General features: G+C 39.2%; 1 pseudogene; it reads left to right on the top strand.

The window, feature by feature from the left end:
* LOC133562870 (pleckstrin homology domain-containing family A member 5-like) overlaps window positions 1-4,737 on the top strand; it is a 344,567-nt pseudogene extending 339,830 nt beyond the window's left edge.
* The last annotated feature ends 5,175 nt before the right edge of the window (window positions 4,738-9,912 follow it).

The following is a 9,912-nucleotide window of genomic DNA, read 5'->3' as shown; positions in this document are numbered from 1 at the left end:
TGTTGCTTGGGTGTGTTGTTTGGGTGTGTCGTTTGGGTGTGTTGTTTGGGTGTGTCGTTTGGGTGTGTTGCCTGGTTGTGTTGCTTGGGTGTGTTGTTTGGGTGTGTCGCTTGGGTGTGATGTTTGGGTGTGTTGCCTGGTTGTGTTGCTTGGGTGTGTTGTTTGGGTGTGTTGTTTGGGTGTGTCGCTTGGGTGTGTTGCTTGGGTGTGTTGTTTGGGTGTGTCGCTTGGGTGTGATGTTTGGGTGTGTTGCTTGGGTGTGTTGTTTGGGTGTGTTGCTTGAGTGTGTTGTTTGGGTGTGTTGCTTGGTTGTGTTGCTTGGGTGTGTTGCTTGGGTGTGTTGCTTAGGTGTGTTGTTTGGGTGTGTTTCTTGGGTGTGTCGCTTGGGTGTGTCGCTTGGTTGTGTTGCTTGAGTGTGTTGCTTGGGTGTGGTGCTTAGGTGTGTTGCTTGGGTGTGTTGCTTGGGTTTGTTTTTTGGGTGTGTTGCTTGGGTGTGTTGCTTGGGTGTGTTGCTTGGGTTTGTTTTTTGGGTGTGTTGCTTGGGTGTGTTGCTTGGGTGTGTTGCTTGGTTGTGTTGCTTGGTTGTGTTGCTTGGTTGTGTTGCTTGAGTGTGTTGCTTGGGTGTGTTGTTTGGGTGTGTTTCTTGAGTGTGTTTTTTTGGTGTGTTGTTTCGGTGTGTTGCTTGAGTGTGTTGTTTGGGTGTGTTGTTTCGGTGTGTCGCTTGTGTGTGTTGCTTGGGTGTGTCGCTTGGGTGTGTCGTTTTGGTGTGTCGTTTGGGTGTGTCGCTTGGGTGTGTTGCTTGGGTGTGGCGTTTGAGTGTGTTGCTTGGGTGTGGTGTTTGGGCGTGGCATTAGGGTGTGGCGTTTGGGTGTGTCGCTTGGTTGTGTCCCTTGGGTGTGTCGTTTGGGTGGGTTGTTCGAGTGTGTCGTTTGGGTGTGGTGTTTGGGTGTGTCGTATGGGTGTCGCTTGGGTGTGTCGCTTGGGTGTGTCGTTTGGGTGTGGCATTTGGGTGTGTCGCTTGGGTGTGGTGTTTGGGTGGGTTGTTTGGGTGTGTTGTTTGGGTGTGGTGTTTGGGTGTGTCGTATGGGTGTCGCTTGGGTGTGTTGTTTGGGTGTGTCGTTTGGGTGTGGTGTTTGGGTGTGTCGTATGGGTGTGTCATTTGGGTGTGGCGTTTGGGTGTGTCGCTTGGGTGTGGTGTTTGGGTGTGGTGTTTGGGTGTGTCGTATGGGTTCTGTCGCTTGGGTGTGTCGTTTGGGTGGGTTGTTTGGGTGTGTCCTATGGGTGTGGTGTTTGGGTGTGTCGTATGGGTGTGTCGTTTGGGTGTGCTGTTTGGGTGTGTCGTTTGGGTGTGGTGTTTGGGTGTGTCCTATGGGTGTGTTGTTTGGGTGTGTCGTTCGAATGTGCTGTTTGGGTGTGTTGTGGTGTTCAACAAGCCTATCTGTTTTGTTTGCAGTGAAAAGCCCGTCGTCATCCTCCCCACCCCCTCCGCCGTCTCCTAACACCCACCCTCAGCTCGCTGACGGGTCTCACTTCATGTGTGTGTAGTAGCACCAGTAAGCCCCTTCGTCCACCTCTTCTTCTCTCTCTTCTCACCATGCTTACTCTGCTAGTGCAGATGCAAAACCCAAAACCAGTCAAGTTGTCACTTTGTGTCAATCAATCAATGTTTATTTATATAGCCCTAACTCACAAGTGTCTCAAATGGCTGCACAAGCCACAACGACATCCTCGGCTCAGATCCCACATAAGGGCGAGGAAAAACTCACAACCCAGTGGGATGTCAATGTTAATGACTATGAGAAACCTTGGAGAGGACAGATCTGATTTTATACCCAAATCATAGCACCCCCCTGTTCCCAAATAGCCTGTGGGATGTTCCAAATAAGTGTTTGATGAGCACTCCTCAACTTCCTCAGTCTTTTTTGCCACGTGTGCCAGCTTTTTTGAAACACGTCGCAGGCATCAGATTCCAAATGAGCTAATATTTGCCAATAATAACAAGACTTTACCAGTACGAACGTTAAGCATCTTGTCTTTGGAGTTTATTCAATTGAATATAGGTTGGAAAGGATTTGCAAATCATTGGATTCTGGGTTCAATCCCGGGCTCGGGATCTTTCTGTGTGGAGTTTGCATGTTCTCCCTGTGACTGTGTGGGTTCCCTCCGGGTACTCCGGCTTCCTCCCACCTCCAAAGACATGCACCTGGGGATAGGCCCCTCCCACCTCCAAAGACATGCACCAATGGATAAGCCCCTCCCACCTTCAAAGCCATGCACCTGGGGATAGGCCCCTCCCACCTCCAAAGACATGCACCTGGGGATAGGCCCCTCCCACCTCCAAAGACATGCACCTGGGGATAGGCCCATCCCACCTCCAAAGACATGCACCCGGGGATAGGCCCCTCCCACCTCCAAAGACATGCACCCGGGGATAGGCCCCTCCCACCTCCAAAGACATGCACCCGGAGATAGGCCCCTCCCACCTCCAAAGACATGCACCCGGGGATAGGCCCCTCCCACCTCCAAAGACATACACCTGGGGTAGGCCCCTCCCACCTCCAAAGACATGCACCAATTGATAAGCCCCTCCCACCTTCAAAGACATGCACCTGGGGATAGGCCCCTCCCACCTCCAAAGACATGCACCTGGGGATAGGCCCCTCCCACCTCCAAAGACATGCACCCGGGGATAGGCCCCTCCCACCTCCAAAGACATGCACCCGGGGATAGGCCCCTCCCACCTCCAAAGACATGTACCCGGGGATAGGCCCCTCCCACCTCCAAAGACATACACCTGGGGTAGGCCCCTCCCACCTCCAAAGACATGCACCTGGGGATAGGCCCCTCCCACCTCCAAACACATGCACCTGGGGATAGGTTGATTGGCAACACTAAATGGTCCCTAGTGTGTGAATGTTGTCTATCTGTGTTGGCCCTGCGATGAAGTGGCGACTTGTCCAGGGTGTACACCACCTTCCGCCCGATTGCAGCTGAAATAGGTTCCAGCGCCCCCAGCGACAACAAAAGGGACAAGCGGTAGAAAATGGATGAATGTATTCTGTTTTTATACATGATTTACACAAGGTGCCATCTTCACTGGTTTTGGGTTATGTAATATTTGCATGTTAGATGTCGTTTTAAGCTGGAAACAAGAATAACTTTGTTTGTTTACCACATTTTGCATCATTTTGACATCTTTCTCTCCTCAGCACAAGCACTGGCCTCGGTCAAAACCTACACATGAAGGAGCGGAGCCAAGGCCATCTCGTCTCCGAGGTCCTGACCGGCCTTGTGTGATCACTGTGACGTTTGAAGTATCTTTATCTCTTGTTTTTACCTTCATTTTAAATTATTTTAACAGGCTCGTCTTGTTTCTTTCCGTTATTTTAACATTCATATTTAACCATTTCTTGCTTCGCAAGATGAGCGGAGGAGACTTACCGTATTTCCTTGAATTGCCGCCGGGGTGCTCATTAATTTAAAACCTCTTCTCACTCCGGCGCTTACCAAATGCATGTGGTAAATTTAGGCCTGCCCTTTATAAATTTGAGTGTGATGTAAGGATACCATCATGAAAAGCACATTTAATAAAAAAAATGTTATTATGGTCTTACCTTTACTTATAAATGAAGTCCATGCGCAGCTCCTTCTGATCAAAAGCATCGATAACTTGTTTATAGAAGTCTTCCTTATCTTTCTTCAGTTTTAAAAGTCTCTCTGTCTCGATGGATCTTCCTTTATTACCTCCTGCTTCGATTGAAAGTCCAGTTTAGAAAACTGTTTTTATTTTAGATATGTAATCCTCCATGTTAAAAGTGCAAGGGAGAGGAAAAAATAAACACGCTGCTCACTCTTGCTGCTTGTTGTCACTTCTTCTGCAGCCGAGTAGTCGCAAGAAGGATCACTAGCGCCCTCTACCACCAGGAGGCGGGAGTCATTTAATGACTCATATTTGACACACGCAGCTACGGTATATTAATAAAAGATAGCTGCTTACTGTTCTTTTTAGCATATTCAATAGCTTGGACCTTAAATCCAACTGAATAGCTCTTAATCTTTTTCCCTTTAGGCGATTTCAAATGATTGAAATCAGCCTCCTCCATTTTGAAAATTATGACAGGTGAAGTGTCACTCGTGACGTGACGAGTTTGACCCGGTGGAAATTCTAGACGTGCTAATAAAAATAATATTTTTCGAAAGGAGTTTGGCCCGGCAGTAATTCTAGGCAGGCACATATTATATACCCGGCGGTAATTCAAGGAAATACGGTAACTACTTCTTTCTTAAGGAAGGACGACCCCCACTTTGGAACTGCAGATACAAAAAAAAACACGTCAATTTCTCATCTTTCTTGGTTGTAATTATTTTTAATGAATGTTCCGGCTTGAGTCGCTCTCCACTTTCTGTTTGTTGAATGGCTGGGAGAGATATTTAAGTTGAGAGATAAAAATATATATGTATACGTTTGACTCTATTTTATGACATTTTTGAAGGCGTCGAGCTAGCAGAGGATATTAGCACATGTTAAAAAAAAGCAATAAGTAACTAAAGCGTTGGTGGACCCGGGTTGTGTGTACAAAGTGTAATTAAGAGGCGTACTATGTATATAACCTTCTTGCTTCAGCCTGACGGGAGCATGTTTTACAAAATGCGGTTGCATACTAATTTTTAATTTACAAATGTTATAATCCCATCTGTTTTCTATCATAGTGAATAAATGTTTTTGTTCTTTTACAAGTGTGCCCTTTTTGTGTTCACGCCTCAACAAAAGTCTCTTGAGTTGACTTTTTGAGGACAGCTCAATAAAATAACGATTGATTAACGTCGTGGACCCCAAATTAAACAAGTTGAAAAATATATTGGGGTGTTACCATTTAGTGGTCAATTGTACGGAATATGTGTGCAATCTACTAATAAAAGTTTCAATCAATCAAACTTACAGCGCCAACAACGCTAAAGTAATGAAATGGCTCCCTCTGCTGGTAATTTGACGTTTTTTTCTTTTTTTCAGAGTACTACTCATCTTTTTTTTATTTTCTGGTGAGACCAATACTTATCTAAAAAAAACTGTAAATTAGTTTATAGCTCTGCTTGCTTACATTATAGTAAAACCTGTTAGACAGCACTTAGAGTGCCAACCACACTAAAGTAATGAAATGGCTCCCTCTGCTGGTAATTGTGTTTATTTCTTTTTGCAGTAGCTGCTCATCCATCTTTTTTAATGTTCTAAAGTGAAGTGAATTATATTTATATAGCGCTTATCTCAAGTGACTCAAAGCGCTTTACATAGTGACACCCAATATCTAAGTTACATTTAAACCAGTGTGGGTGGCACTGGGAGCAGGTGGGTAAAGTGTCTTGCCCAAGGACACAACGGCAATAACTAGGATGGCACAAGCGGAAATCGAACCTGCAACCCTCAAGTTGCTGACACGGCCACTCTACCAACCGAGCTATGCCGCCCTGATGAAACCAATACTCAACAAGAAAAACTGTAAATTAGTTTATAGCTCTGCTTGCTTACATTATAATAAAATTACGTTACACAACACTTACAGTGCCAACAATGCAAAAGTGATGAAATGTCTCCCTCTGCTGGTAATTTGACTTTTTTTTTTCTTTTTGCAGTATCTGCTCATATACTATATCTGTTTTTTGTTTTTTTAGTTCTGGTGAAGTCAATACTTTAAAAAAAAAAGTAAATTATTAGCTCTGCTTGCTTACATTACAATAAAAATAAGACGGACAACACTTACAGTGCCAACAACGCTAAAGTAATGAAATGGCTCCCTCTGCTGGTAAATTTACTTTTTTTTCTCTTTTCTTTTTTTTTGGCAGTATCTACTCATCTTTTTTTTTTTGTTAATTTTCTGATGAGACCAATACTTAAAAAACTGTAAATTAGTTTATAGCTCTGCTTGCTTACATTATAATAAAAATAAGACGGACAACACTTACAGTGCCAACAATGCAAAAGTGATGAAATGGCTCCCTCTGCTGGTAATTTGACTTTTTTTTTTCTTTTTGCAGTATCTGCTCATATACTATATCTGTTTTTTGTTTTTTTTAGTTCTGGTGAAGTCAATACTTAAAAAAAAAAAAGTTAATTATTAGCTCTGCTTGCTTACATTACAATAAAAATAAGACGGACAACACTTACAGTGCCAACAACGCTAAAGTAGTGAAATGGCTCCCTCTGCTGGTAATTTGGCTGTTTTTTGTTTTTTGTTTTTTTTGCAGTATCTGCTCATCCATCTGTTTTTTTAATGTTCTGCTGGTAATTTGACTTTTTCTTTTTGCAGTATCTGCTCATCTGTTTGTTTGTTAATGTTATGATGAGACCAATACTTAAAAAAACTGTAAATTAGTTTATAGCTCTGTTTGCTTACATTATAATAAGTTCCTTAACACTTACAGTGCCAACAACGTTAAAGTAATGAAATGGCTCCCTCTGCTGGTAAATTTACTTTTTTTTTCTTTTCTTTTTTTTTTGCAGTATCTGCTCATATATCTGTTTTGTTTTTTTAAGTTCTGGTGAAATCAATACTTTAAAAAAAAGAGTAAATTATTAGCTCTGATTGCCTACATTACAATAAAAATAAGTCAGACAACACTTACAGTGCCAACAACGCTAAAGTAGTGAAATGGCTCCCTCTGCTGGTAATTTGGCTGTTTTTTGTTTTTTGTTTTTTTTGCAGTATCTGCTCATCCATCTGTTTTTTTAATGTTCTGCTGGTAATTTGACTTTTTCTTTTTGCAGTATCTGCTCATCTGTTTGTTTGTTAATGTTATGATGAGACCAATACTTAAAAAAACTGTAAATTAGTTTATAGCTCTGTTTGCTTACATTATAATAAGTTCCTTAACACTTACAGTGCCAACAACGTTAAAGTAATGAAATGGCTCCCTCTGCTGGTAAATTTACTTTTTTTTTCTTTTCTTTTTTTTTTGCAGTATCATCTTTTTTTTTTGTTAATTTTCTGATGAGACCAATACTTAAAAAAAAAAACCTGTAAATTAGTTTATAGCTCTGCTTGCTTACATTATAATAAAATTACGTTGGACAACACTTACAGTGCCAACAATGCAAAAGTGATGAAATGTCTCCCTCTGCTGGTAAATTTACTTTTTTTTTCTTTTTTTTTTGCAGTTTCTACTCTTTTTTTTGTTAATTTTCTCATCTTATTTTTTTGTTAATTTTCTGATGAGACCAATACTTAAAAAAAAAAACCTGTAAATTAGTTTATAGCTCTGCTTGCTTACATTATAATAAAATTACGTTGGACAACACTTACAGTGCCAACAATGCAAAAGTGATGAAATGTCTCCCTCTGCTGGTAAATTTACTTTTTTTTTCTTTTTTTTTGCAGTTTCTACTCTTTTTTTTGTTAATTTTCTGATGAGACCAAGACTTAAAAAAAAAAACCTGTAAATTAGTTTATAGCTCTGCTTGCTTACATTATAATAAAATTACGTTACACAACACTTACAGTGCCAACAATGCAAAAGTGATGAAATGTCTCCCTCTGCTGGTAATTTGACTATTTTTTTTTTTTTTTTTTTGCAGTATCTGCTCATATATCTGTTTAGTTTTTTTAAGTTCTGGTGAAATCAATACTTTAAAAAAAAGAGTAAATTATTAGCTCTGATTGCTTACATTACAATAAAAATAAGACAGACAACACTTACAGTGCCAACAACGCTAAAGTAATGAAATGGCTCCCTCTGCTGGTTATTTGGCTGCTTTTTTTTGTTGTTTTTTTGCAGTATCTGCTCATCCATCTGTTTTTTTAATGTTCTGCTGGTAATTTGACTTTTTCTTTTTGCAGTATCTACTCATCTGTTTGTTTGTTAATGTTCTGATGAGACCAATACTTAAAAAACTGTAAATTAGTTTATAGCTCTGTTTGCTTACATTATAATAATTTCCTTAACACTTACAGTGCCAACAACGTTAAAGTAATGAAATGGCTCCCTCTGCTGGTAAATTTACTTTTTTTTTCTTTTCTTTTTTTTTTGCAGTATCTACTCATCTTTTTTTTTTGTTAATTTTCTGATGAGACCAATACTTAAAAAAAACAACTGTAAATTAGTTTATAGCTCTGCTTGCTTACATTATAATAAAATTACGTTGGACAACACTTACAGTGCCAACAATGCAAAAGTGATGAAATGTCTCCCTCTGCTGGTAAATTTACTTTTTTTTTTCTTTTTTTTTTGCAGTTTCTACTCATCTTTTTTTTTTGGTTATTTTTCTGATGAGACCAATACTTAAAAAAAAACTGTAAATTAGTTTATAGCTCTGCTTGCTTACATTATAATAAAATTACGTTACACAACACTTACAGTGCCAACAATGCAAAAGTGATGAAATGTCTCCCTCTGCTGGTAATTTGACTTTTTTTTTTTTTTTTTTTTTGCAGTATCTGCTCATATATCTGTTTTGTTTTTTTAAGTTCTGGTGAAATCAATACTTTAAAAAAAAGAGTAAATTATTAGCTCTGATTGCCTACATTACAATAAAAATAAGACGGACAACACTTACAGTGCCAACAACGCTAAAGTAGTGAAATGGCTCCCTCTGCTGGTTATTTGGCTGGGTTTTTTGGGGGGTTTTTGCAGTATCTGCTCATCCATCTGTTTTTTTAATGTTCTGCTGGTAATTTCACTTTTTCTTTTTGCAGTATCTACTCATCTGTTTGTTTTTCTAATGTTCTGATGAGAACAATACTTTAAAAAACTGTAAATTAGTTTATAGCTCTGTTTGCTTACATTATAATAATTTCCTTAACACTTACAGTGCCAACAACGTTAAAGTAATGAAATGGCTCCCTCTGCTGGTAAATTTACTATTTTTTTTCTTTTTCTTTTTTTTTGCAGTATCTACTCATCTTTTTTTTTTTTTGTTAATTTTCTGATGAGACCAATACTTAAAAAAAAAACTGTAAATTAGTTTATAGCTCTGCTTGCTTACATTATAATAAAATTACGTTTGGACAACACTTACAGTGCCAACAATGCAAAAGTGATTAAATGTCTCCCTCTGCTGGTAAATTGACTTTTTTTTTCTTTTTGCAGTATATGCTCATATATCTGGTTTTTTTTTTTAAGTTCTGGTGAAATCAATACTGAAAAAAAAATTGTAAATTATTAGCTCTGATTGCTTACATTACAATAAAAATAAGTCAGACAACACTTACAGTGCCAACAACGCTAAAGTAATGAAATGGCTCCCTCTGCTGGTAATTTGGCTGGTTGTTTTTGTTTGTTTTTTGCAGTATCTGTTCATCCATCTGTTTTTTTAATGTTCTGCTGGTAATTTGACTTTTTCTTTTTGCAGTATCTACTCATCTGTTTGTTTGTTAATGTTATGATGAGACCAATACTTAAAAAAACAGTAAATTAGTTTATAGCTCTGTTTGCTTACATTATAATAAGTTCCTTGACACTTACAGTGCCAACAACGTTAAAGCAATAAAATGGCTCCCTCTGCTGGTAAATCTACAGTTTTTTTTGTTGTTGTTTTTTTTTTGCAGTATCTACTCATCTGTTTTTTTTGTTAATTTTCTGATGAGATCATGAGACCAATACTTAAAAAAAAATGTTAATTAGTTTATAGCTCTGCATGCTCAGAATACAATAAAAATAAGTTACACTACACTTACAGTGCCAAACCCGTTTAAGTCAGTGGTTCTTAACCTGGGTTTGATCGAACCTTAGGGGTTCGGTGGAGGTCAAGACGTATTTGACTCCTTGTGTAAATACAAACTTCTCCCTATCGGCATATTACAGATACGGCAACAGCAGAAGTCACTGATTTGCAGGTGTGTAATTTGTTGTGAGTTTATGCACTGTGTTGGTTTTGTTGTTTGAACAAGGTGATGTTCATGCGCGGTTCATTTTGTGCACCAG

Source organism: Nerophis ophidion, linkage group LG12 (assembly GCF_033978795.1).
Source record: "Nerophis ophidion isolate RoL-2023_Sa linkage group LG12, RoL_Noph_v1.0, whole genome shotgun sequence".
NCBI lineage: Eukaryota > Metazoa > Chordata > Actinopteri > Syngnathiformes > Syngnathidae > Nerophis > Nerophis ophidion.
This window is presented reverse-complemented; position numbering and strand designations above follow the sequence as displayed.